This window comes from Loxodonta africana, chromosome 23, assembly GCF_030014295.1.
Source record: "Loxodonta africana isolate mLoxAfr1 chromosome 23, mLoxAfr1.hap2, whole genome shotgun sequence".
Classification (NCBI taxonomy): domain Eukaryota; kingdom Metazoa; phylum Chordata; class Mammalia; order Proboscidea; family Elephantidae; genus Loxodonta; species Loxodonta africana.
Genome location: NC_087364.1, coordinates 52357303 through 52376965, shown reverse-complemented (window position 1 = coordinate 52376965; position 19663 = coordinate 52357303).

The following is a 19663-nucleotide window of genomic DNA, read 5'->3' as shown; positions in this document are numbered from 1 at the left end:
ACTTTGTAAATATAATGATAGCTGCTGAACTGTATAGTTTAAATGTACTGAATTGTAAATGGGTGAATTTTGTGGTCCATGAATTATTTCAATAAAGCTGTTAAAGCATTTATTTAGTTATGTACCTTCTGGGTTTTAAGAGAAATTATACTTACAACAGTGGCATTAAGGAACTATGGGAGGCCACATGCCCATTCTTTACTGTCACTTCTCAGTGCATGAACACAGAGCAGCCTAACTTTATACATTTGGGGGAACCGAAGTGAAAATGAAACAACCCAATTTGTAAAACTGCAAAGCTAAATTTACATACAAGTCTAAGATTTTAATCTAAAGTTAGAGAAAATGAAAGGCCAAGGCTCTCTGAGACAGAGCTCTCTCACTGCTTAGAAGTTTATTTTTCTATTACTTTTGCCATCAGGATGGATAAAGGTGTTCAGAGTCTGTTGGTTACATAGGTGTATATACACTTCCAAGAGGATGTTTTGGAGACTTTTCTTTTGACATAAAATTGCCAAAGATGCTAAGTATTTCACATTTAAAAGAGAAGTAAGAATCACCTAAAGTAAGGGTGAGACACCTTACTAAGAGAAAGAAAAACTGGCCCTGCCCCCACTAGCTACACATCACCTCTTCTTGGACAATCTCCAGGAGGTAAAAGGTTGTTATAAGCCCTCTGCCCTACAGGAATACATGTTGAGGATGAGAGTCTGTGGTCTCTCCTTGAAGCCAAGAGTGGGGTGTGGAGGTACTGCTGAGAAACTCTTTGCAAGTTCATTCAAAAAAGGGATTTAAGCATTTCATCCCCTGATTAGACGTCTGTATAGGCAGCTGACTAACATATCTGCCTCGGAGCTTGCCTAAATGATGGGAAAAAAGGGTTGGAGATGGTAGAGCTAACACAAAAGATAGTAGAGGACCAGCCTATATTGCCAACGTTTGACATGACCAGGATATATGAGTCTCTGGAGGACTACATGGATTTCTCAGAAGGTAGTTAGAGTTGTAATTCCATCAAAGAGGGCCACATGTAGAGCAGTGGGACTCCAACAGCAAGAACAACATTAGGTTAGATGAAAGTATTTGGGAGAAAAGTTGGGAGAGTTAAAAGGGTGGAATGGGAAGATGATGGAGGAGCTCATGAAGAACTCAGAGCTGTACCCAGTGAAAGAGGAATTATGTAAGGCTTGCCTCATAGGGCAAGTCAGTGTTAGCCAAAGGACAGCGCATCCTGATGAAGACAGAACTTAATATTCACCCAGTTAAGAGACATTTGTCCTTTACCCATCGCATCCCTCCTCTCAGTCTCTACCACTCAGCAGCTACAGCCTAGAGGTGGGAAGGAATACAGCTATGAGTATTTGAAAAGAACAGCCAGGGCCTGGCCTTCTAGGCCTCCCTAACCATAGCCTCCACTCCCTCCCCACATACGTATCACCGAGCCTTTAATTTACAAGTCTAGCCTGTACAGAGGGAGGTGGAGAGCTTTAAATAGAAACTAAGATTGACTTTTAAAATTGGCATGGACTGTCACTGAAGGAATAGGAAAGTTAGGGAATTTTCCCAAGATGTTTTTAAGTGTTTGAAAAGTAGAACAGCTAAGTGGGAACCAGAAAGTGTAAAAGGTGAATCAATTTTATGTTTATACCACCTTCAAATAGAGATTTCTCAGTAAATCAGCACTCTCTATTGTTCTCATTCTCTCTCTCTCTCACAAACATACACACACCCCAAAATAGTCTCCATAAGGCCACAGATAATTAGTTTCCTGCTATTAAATGGTCACTGTTGGATGATTCAAAACAAATGGACCTAACTAATGTGAGGTTGGTGTTCCACAGTGGTGCAAACAGTAAACACGCTCAACTGCTAACCAAAAGTTTGAAGGGTTGAGTCCACTTAGACACTCCTCAGAAGAAGGGGCTGGCAATCTACTCCCAAAAATCAGCCATCAAAAACCCTGTGGAGCACAGCTCTACTCTGGCACATATGGGGTCACTATGAGTCAGAATCAACTCAACAGCCAATGGTTTTTAATGTGAAGTGACTTAATGAAAGACTTTAAAAATACTATGCATCATTTCAAATATTTGACATTCTAAAATGCTATTACTGAGACCTTACCCAACTATATTAAGTGTTCATTGTATTAGAGTATTCATCCTTAATTTCTCCCTGGCACTACCTTAGATACGAGAGAGGCATTTTTGCTAGTGAATTACCTAAATAGAAATTTAAGTAATATTTGGAAGAATATGCAACATTAAATAGATATATTCACATGTATGTGGAAATTCCCAGTCCCTTGCAAGTTTCATGTCCACATTATCCTGCAGCTGAAGAGGTGGGGAGTCTGTCTTCTTAGGGATCTTCTGCAGGGCCTCAGATGGCAAACTCAAAGCCTGCCCTTGCAGAATTCATAGGTAGATCAGTCCATTGCCTATCTTTAGCCCCAGCTGTCTATTTTGTTCCCTGGGGGATGCTGAATTTATAATTCAGACCTCCCAACTATCTAAAAGTAATAAAGGAGAGAATTTTACTTTACTCTGTGGGATATCATCTTTGCAGAGGGTATCTTCTCCCTCTCTTCCTTTATACTTTAACTGGCCTGCTAGACACTTTTGGTCTCTCCAAGGTCCTCTATTCCTCAACAGGCCTCCAAAGGTAGATCTTTCTTTCCACTCAATCTCTTACCCTTATGCCCTTCTCTTTTCTAATTTCCGGCATGACAGCAGCCACATTATGTCTACAAGTGTGGCTTTCACATCCCTCCAATGCCTCAGCTTTGTTTTTGTTCACACTATTCTCATCCTATATGGCTATTCTATCAATCTATATACCTATACGACTATCCTACCTTCCACATTTTTTCATGAATACATTTATTAGCCATCCTTCTGACCTGCATTCATACCATCCTCTTATTCTTAAACTCCTTGAACTCCTTTTAGAGTCATTCTCTGTAGTCCAAAATAGCAGAGTGCTTGAATATGTTCAGTCGTTTGTCCCATCACACTCTAGCATGTTATATCAGTAAATGATACTGACACAATGTCTTTTTATAAATTTTTTCATGTGTTTATCTCATGTGTGCCCATCTAAACTGTAACCTACTACACCATCTTGTATCAGAACCTACCAATACCCAAATGCAGAATTCAGGTCATATAAACTAATGATTTAATCTTTATAAAAATCCACAGAGAGTTGGGTCAGAATCATTGTATATTAAGTCTTTATTACTACCACCATCTAATTTTGGTTTCCCAGGATGGAGCCTGCAGTTAAACAATCAAAACTGCTTATTTTACTCAATCAATAGTCTCTGCTACTTGGATCAGCACAATTAACAACACTACGCTTTTCAGATCACATTTCCTTAAATTCATTCTTTAAGCAAAACACCAATTAGCTTCCTATTATAGACAATTAAAAAAATCTGCACACTAATTTAACATCCTCTCTACTCAATTTGAATCTACGAATATTCAAAAGGAAACTGCAATAAAAATCTTGGGGGTAATATGTTTCTATTTTTCCCTAATGTAGTAAGAAATTACTCTTGAAAACCCCTGCATCACACACATTTCCATTCTCTCACTCACTTAAGTAGAGACAGAGAGTAGCATCCCAGCCCAGCGACATCAAATGTATTGAAATAAAAAGAATGAACATTTGAAAGAGCAACTGAAATTAACCCACGGACTCATTTCTATATTTTGGGAAACCTTAGTCATATCCCATATATCAAGAAAATTTACATCAGTTATTATCATGATCATCAAAACCAAAAGCTTCCTGGGAGAAGCACCAAGCAATGAGCTTCTTAAGGGAAAAAAAACTGGGTTCTATTTGTTTCTGTATCCCCCATACCTACAGCAATATTTGACCATGCATATCTTAATAACAGTGTGGATGAACGATTAAGTCCTCACATGAAGCAAATAATCTTTACCTTATCTCCTAATCATTCTTTAAACCCAGTCAGTCACTAAATGTTGTATGTTCTACCTCCCAAATGTCTCCGGGAATTTCCACTTCTCTTAAAAGCTACACAAAATTCTGAGTTTTCTCCTCTCAAAGTCTTATGACAATCTCTCCAATAGTTTCTTCCCTTGTACCATTAAAAAAAAAAAAAAAGAAAAGAACCTTCTAAATAACAGGACAGAGATATCACAGTCCTACTTCCATACCTCCACTAGCTGTGGTTTGTGTATACAATATAAACATCTTAGTAAAACACACAAGGTCATGATTTGTCTTTAATCTAGTTCCTGCTCATATCTGGCCATTCCTCCCCAAATCTCATGTATCCTACGTATCAGCAACACCCGGTGTCTCACTACACACTAAACAAGCCATGCTCTGGTATGCCTTTGAAATTCTGCATATTACCTTTCCCCATCTTTCATTCATTCAGCAACAATCATGTCCCTGGTCCTGCACTGGGTGCTAGGTAGAAATGTATATTGTACTCAATAATAAATCCTTATTTTATATAAATACATAATTCTCACCCAACTTCCTCAGACAGAAGTGGATATGTTCTTATTATATTTTAATTTTAACTCTAATTTTTGTGTATTTCAAGTATTTATTTATATCAATATCTCCTCATGAGACCAGGGGCTTTGCTTCTCATCCATATTCCTGACACCCAGAAGAGTGCTGGGCTTTCAGAAAATATTTAATAAAAAGAATACAACGAATAAATGAACAAAATGATAGAAATAAATATCCAGATATCTGAATAAAAAAGAACTTCAATAATTCAGACTATACAATTTCTAAAACTAATTGTGGTTTAAACAAGGTCTGGACAGAAATTTATGAAGTTTATCGTATTTGAACAAAACGTGAAGGAGAGAAACAGGCTTTGCGAGGCCGAACATGGCTGCCCTCATGCTTTCAGTTAGTTCACTGCTGCTTTTGCTAGTTCTCTTCTGTTTTCCAAGCCCTGTTACGACCTACAGCCCTGATGGCACAGTGGTTAAGAGTTATGACTGCTAACTAAAAGGTCAGCCACTGCTTGGAAATGTTATGGGACAGTTCTACTCTGTCCTATAGGGTTGCTATGAGTTGGAATCGACTCAATAGCAACAGGTTTGGTTTTTGGTTTGGTTACGTGATCTTGCTGAGGTGGTCTTATACAACTCTCTGGCCTGTGGCCACTTTTGTCCTTGACCAGTATAAAACCTCTGCCCCTTCCCCCTACTGCTGGGTATGGAGATCTGCTTTGGTCCTCCTGCTGCCAGGAAGCACTGCTTCGGTACATAAATCTCCCTAATAAAGACCCCTTCACTGCCACATTGGAGTTTTCTCCCTCTTTGGTCTCTCAGCACCCTCCATTTTTGGAGGCAAATTTCAAGTTACTGGTCCGTGCCTGGACAAAGGGTTTGATTACAACGTATTTTGGAAAGGTAGTAAAAGGAATATTAAAATTACTATAGTTAACAGTGTTAAGCATCTATAAACAATTTAAATGAAATGTTTACTTCTTAGTGCAACTTACGTATTCCTTAATATAAATAACCTACTCAATTATATTAGTGTCTCAAGGACCTCAATATATGACTGAGGAAGGGCTGCCTCCTCAAAGTAGAGTCGACCTTCTGTAGTCAAGCTTTCAGGACCTTCGTTTGCTGCTGTGGCATGACTCAAAATAAGAAGAAACAGCTGTAAACATCTGTTAATAACTGGAACATGGAATGTACAGAGTATGAATCTAAGAAAATTGGAAGTCACCAAAAATGAAATGGAACACATAAAGATCGATATGCTAGTGGACTGGTACTAGACATTTTGAATAAGACAATCATAGGGTCTACCATGCTGGGAATGACAAATTGAAGAGGAATGGCATCCCATTTTAAGATCTGTCCTGAGGGATAGCACTGCTAATCATAGGATAATATCTACATGCCTACAATGAAGATCAGTTAATATGACTTCTATTCAAACTTATACACCAACCTCTAATACCAAAGATGAAGAAATTAAGGTTTTTTTTTTACCACCTTCTGCAGTCTAAAATTGATCAAACATGCAAACAAGATGCATTGATAATTAGTGGTGATTGGAATGAGAACACCGGAAACAAAGTAGAAGTGCTTGCATTTGGAAAATATGGTCTTGGTGATAGAAATGACGCCTCACATCACATGACAGAATTCTGCAAGAACAACAACTGCTTTATTGCAAATACCCTTTTTCAACAACATAAATGGTGATTATACACATGGACTTTGCCAGATGGAATACACAGGAATCAAACCGACTACATCTGTGGAAAGAGACAGTGGAAAAGCTCAACATCGTCAGTCAGAACAAGGTCAGGGGCCTGCTGTAGAACAAACCATCAATTACTCATATGCGAGCTCAAGCTCAAGCTGAAGAAAATTCGAACAAGTCCACGAAAGCCAAAGTATGGCCTTGAATATGTCCCACCTGAATTTAGAGACCATTTTAAGAATGGATTTGACAAATTGAACACTAATGACCAAAGACCAGATGGGTTGTGAAATGATATCAAGGACATCATACATGAAGAAAGCAAAATGTCATTAAAAAGACAGTAGAGAAAGAAACTACCGAAATGGATGCCAGAAAATACTCTGAAACTTGCTCTTGAACATCGAGTAGCTAAAATGAAAGGAATTAATGATGAAGTAAAAGAGTTGAACAGAAGATTTCAAAGGGTGGCTTGAGAAGACAAAGTAAAGTATTATAATAAAATGTGCAAAGGCCTGGAGATAGAAAATCAAAATATAAGAACACGCTGGGCATTTCTCAAGCTGAAAGAACTGAAGAAAAAATTCAAGCTTTGAGTTGCAATATTGAAGGATTCTACTGGGAAAATATTAAATGATGCCTGAAGCATCAAAAGAAGATGGAAGGAATACACAGAATCACTGTATTGAAAAGAATTGGTCAATGTTCAACCATTTCAAGAGGTAGCATATGATCAGGAACTGATGGTACTAAAGGAAGAGTTCCAAACTGCCCTGAAGGCACTGGCTAAAAATAAGGCTCCATGAATAGACAGAACACCAATTGAGATGTTTCAACAAATGGATGCAGCTCTGGAGGTGCTCACTTCTCTATGTCAAGAAATGTGGAAGACAGCTACCTGGCCAACTAACTGGAAGGGATCCATATTTGTACTCATCCCAAAGAAAGGTGATCCAACAGAATGCAGAAATTATCAAATAATATCATTAATATCACACACAAGTAAATTTTTGCTGAAAATAATTCAAAGCAGTTGCAACAATATATCAACAGGGAACTGCGAGAAATTCAAGCTGGATTCAAAGAAGATGTGGAACAAGGGATATCATTGCTAATGTCAGATGGATCATGGCTGAAAGCAGAGAACAGCAGAAAGATGTTTATCTGTGTTTTATTGACTATGCAAAGACATTTGACGGTGTAGATCATAACAAATTATGGATAACATTGTGAAGAATGGAAACACTTAATTGTGCTCACGAGGAGTCTGTACACAGTCCAAGAGGCAGTTGTTCAAACAGAACAAGGGGATACTGCATGGTTTAAAGTCAAGAAAGATGGGTGTCAGGGCTCTAACCTTTCGCATACTTATTCAATCTGTACACTGAGCAAATAATCCAAGAAGCTGGACTACATGAAAAAGAACAGGGCATCAGGATTGGAGGAAGATTCATTAACAACCTGTGACATGCAGATGACACAATTTTGCTTGCCGAAAGTGAAGAGAACTTGAAGCACGTACTGATGAAAATCGAAGACCACAGCCCTCAGTATGGATTACACTTCAGCATAAAGAAAACAAAAATCCTCACAACTGGACCAGTAAGCAACATCATGATAAATGGAGAAAAGATTTAAGCTGTCAAGGATTTCATTTTACATGGATCAACAATCAACCCCGAAGGAAGCAGCAGTCCAGAAATCAAATGATGCATTGCACTGGGCAAATTGGCTGCAAAAGATACCTTTAAAGTGTTAAAAACCCAAAAGGTCACTTTAAGGACTAAGATGTACCTGACCCAACCCATGGTGTTTTCAGTTGTCTCCTATGCATGTGAAACTTAGACAGTCAATAAGGAAGACCAAAAAAGAATTGATGTCTTTGAATTATGGTGTTGTTGAAGAAATTGAATATGCCATGGACTACCAGAACAACAAACAAATGCGTCTTGGAAGAAGTATAGCCAGAATGTTCATTAGAAGCAAGAATGGCAAGACTTTGTCTCACATACTTTGGACATGTTATCAGGAAGGACCAGTCCCTGGAGAAGGACATCATGCTTAGTAAATTAGGGGGTCAGTGAAAAAGAGGAACACCCTTAAGGAAATGAACTGACACAGTGGCTGCAACAATGGGCTCAAGCATAAAGATTAGGAGGATGGTGCAGGACCAGACAGTATATCGTTCTGTTGTATATAGGTTTGCTATGAGTCGGAACCGACTGGACAGCACCTGTGGTGTGATTGATTACGGATTCATTATTTTTGTGTGGCTTTTCTAACCAATGTCTTATAACTGCCACCCAAGTGGTTGGGCAGGACTGTGTGATAGGATAATCCAAGGTAGTTGGTCAGTTTTACCTTAAAAGAGAGCCAATTCTAGAGCTCAGGATAGGATCCCACCACCACCACCACCAAGGAAGGAAGCAACCAGCAGCAGAGACACAGCAGGAGACAGCACGTCAGGCTTCCTGGCCCATGGAGAGAGAAAGCTGAGTGCCTTTGGGCGGAGACTGAGGGCCAGGGAGAAGTGTGCCTGAGAGCATAGCTGGGGAGAGGCTATCCTGATGGAAGAACTTTATCCTGGCTGTTCTTGAGCCTGAATTGTAACTGTTACTTCCCTAATAAACCCCATAAAATGGTCTGTGAATTCTGTGTGGCCATTGCAATGAATTATCGAAACCAGCAGAGAGTTCTGTGGGAGGGACAACTGGTGTCAGATTGACAGAGATGGAGGAGAGAGGTGGCATGTCTGACTTCCACCTCATGGGAATTAGCCTTGGGCTGTTGATCCTGGCTGTCGTTACCTCTTGTGGGGTTGAAGGAGATCAGACACTGCCCCCACACAGTTTTACAACACCTAACAACAATGTTTTAAATTGCTTTTTCACTAAACCTGCAATCAATTTATCTATCAATTATTATCAATCTTACCTAGATTGATATGAGAAGTAAGGAAATTACCCAAGTTCACACAGACTTAGACTGCAGACCTCCAGACTTTCAATGTTGTGCCATTCTCACCAACTTAATGTCTTAAAATTTGTTGACTGATCAACACTAATGATTACACATCACTTTTTCATCAGCTATTAGATTCTCTTCCAAATTGGCAGGCACTCTTAGTATATCTAATACTAAGTTTCTAGTGTCTCCATTTTAACTCACAGTGCTAACATTCCTCAGAGGAAGGTGTATGCGTTAGTTATACAGTCCATTTCCTGCACATGCATGTATGTTTGTATGATTTGTGATTTGGTTAAATGAGTGTCCAGGTGGATATGACATTGATACATAATTATTAAAGATGGGCACTGAATAGTTTATACAGTAATATTTATTGGAAAATATATAATTTTTTTAAAAATATAATTACTGTCTCTTGTAAAATAACATGGAGACGTCTATCACCTAAAATTTGGTATTAGAGAAACAAAAGATTTTTAACTTCAATAAGTAAAGACAATAGATTTTAACTTCAGTAAGTAAAGACAATGGTTTGGATTTAGGTTAAAGACTGGTAGTTATTTCTTTATTTTTCAAAGAAATGAAAGAAAACAGTATATAAGAAATCAGAAAGAAAATTATAATTATTTCCAGAATAGTAAAATGAAGGCTCCTCAAAAGTAAAAAAAATAAAATGTTACTAAAAAAAAAAAAAAGTGAGAATATAGAAACTTCCAAAATACTTTTTTTTTTTTTTTTTTTACCCAATGCAATGCATCATTTGATTTCTTGACTGCTGCTTCCATGGCTGTTAATTGTGGATCCAAGTAAAATGAAACCCTTGACAACTTCAATCTTTTCTCCATTTATCAAGATGAAATTAAAGGTAAAATATATTAATTAAAAATATAGCATCATTAATATACAAATTTAAAGTTTTTTTGGAAATAACATACAGCAAACTTAAAAAATAAAAAAGGTGATACAGTAACCAAAGATTTTAAAAGTTCAATTATATGATGATAAAGTGGGAAACTTCAATCAAATATATAATTTTTCTATATTAGCACATTTCAGTAATTGAGAGGACTGTTAAATAATCCATTCCACCAAAGAAACCAAAATCTGAAGGATTAGCAAACTTTTTCAGACTTTTAACCATATCCTATAATTTGCTCATATCAGAAAAATGCAGTAATATGCCATATTTGTTCTATGAGAAAAATAAAAATACGATTGTAAAAAATAGTAAATATATCTCCAAATAGTAAACTAATGCTGGTAAACAGCAACAACTGATTGAGCACTTCATTTGAGTCAAATCTGACTTAATCTGCACAACTACCCTGTGTTAGGTTTTATAACTTTACAAACGAAGGGACTGAGCTCAGAGTTAGTATTCCATGCCCAAGGTCATCAGCAATAACTAGCAGACTAAAATATAAACCCTATTTTATTTTATTCAAAAGTTCATTTTCTTAATCACTAAATTGTACTATTTCCCAGCTAAAGACATTATTATTATATCATCTATTTATGCTAATTTATAAAAATTCATTATTATGATTTTCTCACTGAATGCAGTGCCAGGAAAAACACAGTTTCAAGTCAATTTATCAATCTCCTACTCAAAGAAACCAAAATGGAATTGCTAAAGTTAAAGTAAATAAATACAGGTAGTGCCCAGGTTACAAACATCTGACTTACGGACAACTCATACTTGCCCTTTAATGCTGTGTAAATTTGCCCTCACTCTGAAACAACTGCACCAACCCCTACTGGCAACAATTTCTTTATCTCAGTCTCCTTCACTTGATCCATGTGTAGCTTTTAAATCATTTAAAAGTCTTCAAGCCTTTTCTTGCACAAAAATACACGTAAGGCTAAATAAGAACCATATGCACCTGTTCTGACTTACCTACAAATTTGACTTAACGATATAGTTAGGAACAGATTTTGCTCACAGCCTGGGGACCGCCTGTAGTAATTTAGCAGAAAGATTTCTGAGTACTCTGGGATAAGATTTCTCTTTTCTCTACATCCACCAATATGTTTGGGTGACTAGCTTCCCTTAGGTCTCTTACTTAACCTACATCAAAATGTTCCAGGCTAGAACCGAGCTAACGGGTTCTAATATCCATTGCCATGGAGTCAATTCCAACTCAGAGCAACCCTGTAGGACAGAGTAGAACTGCCCCATAGGGTTTTCAAGGTTGTAATCTTTATGGAAGCAAACTGCCACATCTCTCTCCTGCAGAGTGGGTGGTAGGTTTGAATCACCGACCTTTCGGTTAGCAGCCAAGTGCTTTAAGCAGTGCGCCACCAGGGCTCCTACAGGTTCTTAAAAAAAAAAAAAAAAAAACCACTTTTGTCAAGTTGATTCCAACTCATAGTGACCCTAGAGGGCAGAGTAGAACTGCCCCACAGAGTTTCCAAGGAGCGCCTGGTGGGTTTGAACTGCTGACCTTTTGGTTGGCAGCCATAACACTTAACCACTATGACACCAGCATTTCCAAGGTTCTAAATGGTCACTTTATTTCCATATTTCTGTTGTATGGGCAGCTGCTTTATTTGCTGGCCCATATTACAGCCACAAACTTGTTTAGATCAGAACCAAACCTTTGCATTTTACTCCCAATAGAATAACTACATTTGCATTCATTGCACAATCGCTCAGGTTTACATTAGCACCTTCATAGGAAAAGAAAAATACGTGAAGAATTCTTCTATTAAGCCTAGATGCTTCCGATAATATACATTTGAGGGAGTGAGAAAAGAGGATCAGAAAACAGAAGTTCCAAGAGAAAGTCAAACCTTGGACATTTACGTGAACATGTCTCAATACCAGGAACTGTCTCTCTTAAGTACACGTGGTAGCCCTGGCCAGGCCAGTCAGGTTCAGCCCTTCTGGCATGTGTCTGCCAGAGCACAGCCTCCCACTGAGCATCACAACAGAAGTAGACAAGATCCTAGCAAGAGCCTGTCTAATCAACACCATGTAACTTTCGGACATTGCAGCATGATGATGCTTGATTGGCAATAAGAAATTTTACTCAGTAGTTGAATGTTAGAGACAGGCTGTTTTTGCAATGGTAGGTAATATGCTAATGTTTCAAATGATGTGGTTATTGGTAAAAGGGGCTTCTTAAGGGTATCTTGAAGAATCCCACACAGGACAGGAAAATTAGCCTTGCCATCAACTTGACCATGTCTCAAACCAGGAAATAGGGAGATTTGATAAGTCTGATATCCCTGATATAATTTGCTATTAAAATAATCCTTCATAATAAACGGCAGTCTACTCTAACTTCTAGAAGACACTACGATCAAAGTGCTCATTTGTGCTTATTTTTATCAAGCTTTAAGTCCTTCAGAAAATTCAAGTCCATGCATTCTCAAGAGGACATGTGGGAATGGATGAAAAGCTGTCACCTCTACCTGGTCAAACAACAGATCTGCCATCCAATGCTGCATAGGTTGTGCACTACACAATTTCAAGCAGCACCATTCACATGGCCAAAAAAAAGATGAGTGGCACTCCCAGGAGTCATGTAGTACAGAAAACACATAACTGTATATACTGGCCCTGGCCAAGATCCACAAGTAGTGGGGAAACTTCTGTCTGGTCAGTCCTCAATATGCTACTTTATGTTATCTACCCTCTAGTAGAGGGCAGGGAAACCCTGGTGGCATAGTGGCTAAGTGCTATGGCTGTTAACTAAAAGGTCGGCAGTTCGAATCCACCAGGCACTCCTTGGAAACTCTATGGGCAGTTTTACACTGTCCTAGATGGAATCAACTTGACTGCAATGCTTTTTTGAGTAGAGGGTAGAGATTTTTGTCTATTTTATTCTGGGATACATTCCAAGTACTGAAACAATGTCTGTTCCAAAGTAGACTCTCAATAAATATTTGTTGAGGACCCTAAATTCAGAGAACAGGGAGGAAGGTTCAACCAGTCTTTAAATAAAGAGAATACTGGAAAGAAGTTGTCATAGATTGAATTGTGTCCCCCAAAAACATGTGTATCAATTTGGCTAGGCCATGATTCCCAGTATTGTGTGATTGCCCACCATTCTGCCATCTGATGTGATTTTCTTTTGTATTCTAATGCCTATCTCTATGATATTGATGACACAGGATTAGCGGCAGTTATGTTAATGAGGCAGGACTCAATCTACAAGAGCAGGTTGTACTTAAACCAATCTCTTTTGAGATATACAAGAGAAAAGCAAGCAGAGAGACAGGGAGATCTCATACTTCTAAGAAATAAGAGGCAGGAGACCAGTGCGTCCTTTGGAACTGGGGTCCCTGCACTGAGAAGCTACTCAACCAGGGGAAGACGGATGACAAGGACGTTTCTCCAGAGCTGATGGAGAGAGAAAGCCTTCCCCTGGAGCTGGCACCTTGAATTCAGACTTCTAACCTCCTAGACACAGAGAATAAATTTCTCTTTGTTAAAGGCATCCACTTGTGGTATTTCTGTTATAGCAGAACTAGATGACTAAGACAGAAGTTATGACAATAAAAGAAGCCATAATCATGTTCTAAGTGGTTTGTAGGTCTCCTTTGCAGTGGGTACCCTTTGATGTTGCCTGAAAAAGAAACTACTTAGTTCATAGCTTTGCTTATTGAAACATAATGTGTGCATATAAGACAGCCCCACCCACCCCTTACCTTTATTTCATTACTGACTCACACCTCACGAGAGCCTAAGGGATAAACTGAAGAGAGCGATGTGTGAAGCATCCAGTAAGAAATGAGGTGTGGACCAAAAATGCTTGTGGCACACACATCTTTAAGAAAGAGTGACTGTGAGGACATATCAGGCTGCATCTAAATGGCCACTTCATGGGCCAAGAGTCACATCAAAGGAATGGGTGGTGACTGAATTTTGAAAAGCAAAACTGACCCAAGAAGGTAACATGATTGCATAATGATACCCAAACAGGAAGAGAAAGAACAAGGATGGTATAAGTGGGTATCCTCCAGTGAAAGTAGATGCCTCTTCCCTTTAGAACTATCTCTGAAATTAATATGGACGTATATTAATAGAATAGCAATTTGTGGTCAAAACATCCAAACTTTTGAAACTGTTGAGGGGTGCTTATCTAAAATGGTCCTGAGGTAACCCAACAGTGCACATAAGGTTGCTTTACCTACAAGAGCTCTAATTATGTCTAGCTGTTCCCTGAGGGCTCTGTACATGAGTATCATTCAAACTGGCAATAGAAATTTACTCCTCGAGTTTGGTGCACAGGACCAGGGGGCCTTTCTCTCTCCTCTGATTACTTTTCTCACCGTCACCCTGTCAGGTGAGGATATCACATTCATTTGGCAGGCAGGTGTTATATAGTGAGAAAATTCAAGTGATAGAAAATAATACAGAACAATTTCTTATGTTATCCTTTTGCAAACAAATGGCATTCTACTGTATGATATAAAAACCTTTCATCTGCCACCAAAAACCAAATCCAAAACAATTGCCCTCTAGTTGATTCTGACTCACAGTGACCCTATAGGACAGAGTATAAGCACCCCATAACGGTTTCCACGGAGCGCCTGGTGGATTTGAACTGCCGATCTTTTGGTTAACAGCATTAGCTCTTAACCAGTACACCACTGGGGTTTCAAAGTTGCCCTAAATCCTGTATTCAAAAATAAATAACAAAGATTCACCTAAGGTTCAAAGATTTTGAACCTAAGCAATATTGCTGTCAATTAGCCTAGAAAAGACCAGATAAGACTGGTGTTCTCTTACTGCTGGTAATGAAAGTTGTTATTAACTTGACTTTAGATGACACTACAAATCTAAGTGGAGCCCTAGTGGTACAGTGGTTAAGAGCTTGGCTGCTAAACAAAAGGTTGGCAGTTCAAACCCACCAGCTGCTTCTTGGAAACCCTATGGGGCAGTCCTCCTCTGTCCTATATGATCACTTTGAGTCAGAACTGACTCGACAGCACCTAACAACAACAACATAAATCTAAGGACTTCACAAAAAGATGCATATTCCTTACAACATATTTGAACGAACTTCCCCATGTAGTGTAGTATCTAATATCTTCAAGTGGGTCCAGTTTAGCCAAGGGGTGTGTGTGTGTGTGTGTGTGTGTGTGTGTGTGTGTGTTTTATTCCTGTTCCAATTAAATCACTCAGTTAGCTTTTATTTTTCTGGCCATTTAATGCCTCTCTTTTCATGCTGCCTTAGAAATAGAAAGAAACAAAGATGGTAGGAAGTAATTTGCACATATACAACTTCCACATTCTCTCTAACAATTTTTTTCTCTATTTACTTTAGCACACAAATGAATTTCCCATTATCCAACTCTTCTCCCAATACATGCCCTCATCTTCACCTACCCAAACATTACTTACTGGTGGCCTATCTCATTATGGATCAAAGTTTCTGTAAATTAATTTCTAAGACCTAAGTGTCAATTTCAACCTTTGAAAAGCAGTGTAATGTGTGCTTTCTATGTCTGCTTTTCATTTCTAAGTTTTGGGAATGTGAGTTAATTGCACATGTCATACAATAGCTGCCTTGATTAAGACTGAATTAAGACAAAAGATTGTGAACTGTGGTATATATGAACATAGTTACTACCTTTTGGTAATCTACCAGGTGAGTGAATAATAATGTTTAATCTTAACTTTGATGAAAAATATTGGATAGTAGAAAGGAGGTGGTTGATAGTCCTGGCTCCAGCAGTAATTACTACTGTGTTCTTGGCAAATGTTTCAGCCTGGAGAGTTGGATTAGATGATTTCCAAAGCCTCTTCTACTTTAAAGACTCTGTTGCCCTATCTCCTCTTTCTCAGCCTCAATTTCGCATTTAAAATGGGGGCAGGGGTTGTTTATTGAACTTTAGGCTCCAACAATCTCTAAGATGATATGGCTCTAAAACTGGGATTTTAAATTTTTTTGGAGTTTTCCAGCAAGAATGGAAAACTAGAAAACTGATGTATAAACCACACACACACACACACAGAGACACACACAAATCCAATTTCAAATTATTTTCACTCTACAATATTTATCAACTTGACCATTTCCATAGATATTTTTCATTTTCTACCCCATTAACACTAGATACATTTGCAAATTCACTGAACTTTCCTTGCTGCAGCTAAAGAATGAGTTCATGATAAATGATACGTCAACATTTTTCTCTCTTAATAATCTGCTTCAGCGCATAAAGTCCTAAGATTTTATTGTATTAATTATTATACCCATATATCCCTCTGAACAGAAGTGGAAATTTAAATTCATGAATATTCTCAAGGTACAAATTAAATCTATAGATCAATGCTGAACATATAATTTAATAAAATGAGGTCAATACAATGTTTTTAGAGAATTTGCTTATATTAGGCTCAACAGTTGTAACTTACAAACTAGAAACAAAACCAGAGGCAAAGTAACTGTTTATTGGTTAAATTCTCCTGAAATTGTGGCTTTGCTTCTTTACTCTCAATCATTATTTGAAACTTCCCTCTTAAATCAAGACACTTCAAATATTACACTGTAATTGATACATAAACCCACCACTGTCGAGTCGATTACGACTCATACGACCCTATAGGACAGAGTAGAACTGCCCCATAGAGTTTCCAAGAAGCGCCTGGTGGATTTGAACTGCTGACCTTTAGATTAGCAGTTGTAGCACTTAACTACTATGCCACCAGGGTTTCCAATTGATACATATGATATAGTAAATTTTACACTGTAATAATATATCCCAGTTATTAAAATTTTTTAAAATATTGATTTTTTTAAAGCTATGGCATTAGATGAGACTTTTCCATTAATAGACTGTTAATGCAAATACTTAAGTTACCACCTGTTATCTAGTGAGTATCAGTCATCAATCTGATTTTCTAAATAATAAGTTTTCAATAAACTTGGAGTTGATGTTGCAGAATTGCCTCAGTATGACTCTGAGAGAATGTATTATCACCATGAAGTACATCCATACATCAAAGGGCTCCAATTTTTACTTTGAAAGCCCTGGATACAAAATATTCCAATAACTTTTTTTCCATTCATTCCTTTCCCTTAGTAACTGGAATAGACCTAGCCCTGGCCCAGGGAAAAGGGAAAGAAGCTTATTTAACTCAATGATCGTTCAGTGTCAAGTTTTGTTTTTAGATGGCAAAGTAGTACAGTGATATTTTAAGGATGGTGGACTCTACAGTTGGCCAAATTTAACTTAGAATCTGACTTCCACCACTGAGATCTTGGGCAAATTATGTAAACTCTAACCCTCAATCTCCCCATCTGTAAAATGGGAACAGTATCTTTTCAAAGAGTTGTAAGGAAGATGAAAATAAGATAATGCATATGAATTACTTAGTGGAGTACCTATCACTCAGTGAGCAGATGAGTAAAGGACAGATACTGATATGATTATTTTATGCTGTATTTGATTTAAGCTATTTAATTTTATTTAATTCTTAAAATCAGCCCTGAAGGAAGGTACCTTACCTTCATTTGATAGATAAGGAAATTAAGGTACAGAAGTTTATGGGATTTTTTAAGACAAAGAGGCAGCGTATAAAGGACCTGCATTTCCTCCAGCAACCATGCCTGTCAAGGTCTAAGTCAGAAATACCAAACTATGATAAAACTGGAGCAAATGACCACATGTTTATGAATAACCTTGCTGGCTCAGTGGTTAAGCACTCAGCTGCTAACAGAGGGGTCAGCGGTTCAAACCCACCAGCCTGATCCACAGGAGAAAGGTATGGCAACCTGCTTCCTTAAAGATTTACAGCCTTGGAAACCCTATGAGACAGTTCTACTCTGTCCTACAGGGTCTCTATGAGTTGGAATCAACTGGACAGCAACAGGTTTGAGTTTGGGTTATATACTACAGTCAATACCTCAAATTATGCCCTATCTTATATTTGCACGAAGATGAGCTTTCTTCATTCCAAATCAAACTAACCACTAGTCCAGATTTTAGGCCGTTTTCATTTTGAATTGACACATGTTTTCTTCACTCCAAATTAGCTGTACATCCAACGAATTGCATCAGTAAGTGACTAATTGGTAGGTAGCTGTGTGAGCAATTATCTGATTTGCACATGGAAGTGATGTTTATTTCAAGTGTACTTGTAATCCAAGCTTTAGAAATTTGGCTTAAAGGTTCAGGAAGACAAGCTGAATCAAGGTCATATTATCCTTATTTAAAAGCCATAAATGAATAGAGTATAAATAAGTCATTGTGATATGCTACCTCCAGTAGGGTAAAGATCTCAACGTATCCTCAAATTGTCTACTTCGTTCTTAGCACTTTCCACTAATTTATTAAAAATTATAATCAAATGTCAGAATTTTGTAAATATCAAAACCTTAAGCTGAACTTTGTCAGATCATCCAGCCAACAAAGAAAAGTGGTGGTAGCCTAGCCATGAAATTACAAAAGCCTGAATAATCATTTCAAGATTTGAATGAAGGAAAAATAACCTAGTAATCTGGCAATCTTACTGTAATCACATAACAGTGATCTTCTTTAGCATTTAAATACAGGGCAGATGGAAAAAAAAGAAAGAAAGAAAAAAAAGATTTAACTCCTAATCTTTTTTTAAATTTTTATTGTGCTTTAAGCAAAAGTTTATAAATCAAGTCAGTCTCTCATACAAAAATTTATATACACCTTGTTATATAGTCCTAGTTGTTCTCCCCCTAATGAGACAGCACACTCCTTCTCTCCACCCTTTATTTCTGAGTCTATTCAGCCAGCTTCTGTCCCCCTCTGCCTTCTCATCTCCCCTCCAGACAGGAAACTCCTAATCTTTTTAAGCAGGAAACTTCATTTAGAATGGTTGTAATGATGAATTTAAGAATTGTTTTAATTATACGATTCTTCCCCTCTGTGATATTAACTTTATGTGAAGGTATTTGGTAGATGTGTGAAAACATTTATAATTGGCTGATTCTAAGTAAAGGAGATTATCCTCTATAATGTGGGTGGGCCTGATCCAATTAGTTGAAGGCCTTATGAGAAAAAACTGAGGTTTCTGGGGAGGAAGGAATTCGGCCTAAAGACTGTAACATAGAAATCCTGCCTGAGTTTCCACCCTTCCCCACATATTTTGTACTCAAGACTGCAACACAAACTCTAACCTGAATTTCCAGCCTGCTGGCCTGCCCTACAGATTTTAGATATGCTCGTCTCCTCAATCGCATGAGCCAGTTCCTTAAAATTTTCTCTCTCTGTTATTGGTTCTGTTTCTCAGGAGAATCCTGAGTGATGTATTCTCTCTCCTCCAAATTTACATCCCTCTCCTTCACTTCACACCTCCTAAAAAAAATGGGGGCGGGGGGGAACATAGGGATATATTTTACAATATACTGAATCACATATTCCTGTTTTTTTTTTTCCCAAAACTTGTCCAAGTATGTTGTCTTTCTCAAGATTATTACAAAAAAATTATTTCTGATTATTGCATGCTAAATGTAAGGAAAGTTTTAAATGCTAA